Below are 2,384 nucleotides of genomic sequence, written 5' to 3' on the forward strand. Positions count from 1 at the left end.
GACCTGTCACAAAACCACAAGCTATCGCCAGTTGATTACTGCAAGCAAATGGAAAATTAAGTTTCCTCTAGTGGAGCTTCATCGCATATGCAAATTAACTTTAAAGGTCCGAAACTCAGAAGTAGATCGCACACAAAAAAGTACTCAAAGGCATTTTTGAGTTTCTTTTTCTTATAATACTCACTCAGTGTTTGTTTTGTTTTGTTTTGTTTTGTTTTGTTTTGTTTCTGTTGTTGTTGGTGGTGTTTTCTTGTTTATTTACATGTCCTTTTTTTGTGGGCATGCCTATAATGGATAATGGTTTATGGTATTGTGTTTTGGTGCCACTTATTTTTGTGTGAACATGTGTGCCTCTGCATAATTTCATTTGGCTATTTTACTTCTGTTTGTTTCTTTCGTGTGTCTTACTGTGATTTGTTTTATTTTAATGATTGCTCAGTAGTAGTAGTAGTAGTAGTAGTAGTAGTAGTAGTAGTAGTAGTAAATTCATGTCTATATTCTCTTTAAAGAGACAAGGAAAAAGTGTAGATTAGATTTGGGTGGGTGGGATTTGGTATGAGACTGAAGGAAAGGCCATTCAGATACTGCCCCATGTGGGGATCCATCCCATATAGAGTCACCAAACACAGACACTATTGTGGATGCTGGGAAGAGCTTGCTAACAGGAGCCTGATATGGCTGTCTCCTGAGAGGCTCTGCCAGAGCCTTATGAATACAGAGGTGGATGCTCATAGCCAACCATTGGACTGAGTGCATGGTCCCTGATGGAGGAGTTGGAAAAGGGACTGAAGGAGCTGACACTTGGAGGGGAGCAATAGTGTCAACTGGCCAGATCTCTCATAGCTCCCAGGGACTGGACTGCCAGTCAAAAAGTACACATGGAGGGACCCATGGCTTGGGCCACATATGTGGCAGAAAATGGCCTTATTGGACATCAGTGGGAGGAGCAGCCCTTGGACCTGATGGCGTTTGATATCCCAGTATAGGGGAATGCCAGAGCACAAGGGCTGGAAGACAGACAGAACTGGATGGGTGGTTGAGGAAGCACCCTCATGGAGACAGGGGGAAGGGAAATGGGAAAGGAGGTTCCCAAGGGGAGACCTGGAAAGGGGAAAACAATTGAAATATAAATAACAAAATATCCAATTTTTAATAAACAAACAAACAAATAAATAAAACAAAAGAATAAAGTCCTAAGTAAGGTTAAAAAAAAGTTTGGCTCAGGGAAAACACAATCATATATTGTATGAAATAAAATCTACCTTCAATAAAACAATACCACCCATTAAAAAAGTGAATGTTTCAGCTCTGACCTTTCTCTCAGAGTTTTAGTTTGCCAGATAAGAGATATATGTAGATAGCAGTTCTCCTCATATTAGGTCCATGAAGGGAGTCTGAGGAACAGCAGCTCTCCTGTCTCTGTTATATACTGAAGGCTGGGATGCTTATGGAATAGTACCTCTCCTTTCTCTGTTATATACTGAAAGCTGAGATGCTTATGGACCAGTAGCTCTCCTGTCTCTGTTATATACTGAAAGCTGAGATGTTTATGGACCAGTAGCTCTCCTGTCTCTGTTATATACTGAAAGCTGAGATGTTTATGGACCAGTAGCTCTCCTGTCTCTGTTATATACTGAAAGCTGAGATGTTTATGGAACAGCAGCTCTCCTGTTTCCTGTTATATACTGAAGGCTGGGATGCTTATGGCAGATTAAAGCCAAAATCCAAGGGTAAATCATATATATATATGTCTATATAAAATTTATACTTCTCTCATACAGTGTATCATAAATGCAACCTCCCCTCCCTCCCTGTTCCCTGTCTCCTCTGGAACATATGTTCCTCCTTTTCCCTTCAGAAAAGAACAGGCTTCCCATTGATACTAACTAAACATAGCAAAAAAAAAAGATGCAATAATACGAGAAAACAAAACAAAACAAAAAACCTTTAAATCATGGCTGAATGAGGCTACCTAGTAGGAGAAAGCAAGTCCCAAGAGCAGGGAGAAAGAGTCAGAGACATCCTCACACTGACAGTGGGCAATCCCACAAAACCCCCAAGCTTAATAAGCAGACACTTGCAAAGAACCTAGGCTCCATGACTACTGCTTCAGTCTCTATTAGTCCCTCTGAGCAATATATTTTTAAAAAAGAGCAATGGATAAGGAAGAAGGAACACATTTCCTAAAGAGGAAATAGAAGCAAATAATTCAATAAACGTGCAGACTCTTTTAGCAAGTACCTGTCTATGCTGGTTTTCCATTGGCTCTGTTTCCTGGCATATCTTAATATGGGTCCTCCTTCACTGCTAAGTAGGTTGTAGTCAGGTCCTGGCTAGAGCCTGGAACCAGCTTAGAGCTGGACTCCAGCCAGGAGACTGACTGG

At 40.8% G+C, this 2,384-nt stretch overlaps 1 non-coding gene across 1 annotated transcript; it reads right to left on the reverse strand.

The window, feature by feature from the left end:
- Positions 1-2,316: 2,316 nt before the first annotated feature.
- On the reverse strand, positions 2,317-2,384 carry Mir344f (microRNA Mir344f). The gene has a single exon (NR_037288.1). It is a non-coding gene; the product is annotated as a microRNA Mir344f (primary transcript).

This window comes from Mus musculus, chromosome 7, assembly GCF_000001635.26.
Source record: "Mus musculus strain C57BL/6J chromosome 7, GRCm38.p6 C57BL/6J".
NCBI lineage: Eukaryota > Metazoa > Chordata > Mammalia > Rodentia > Muridae > Mus > Mus musculus.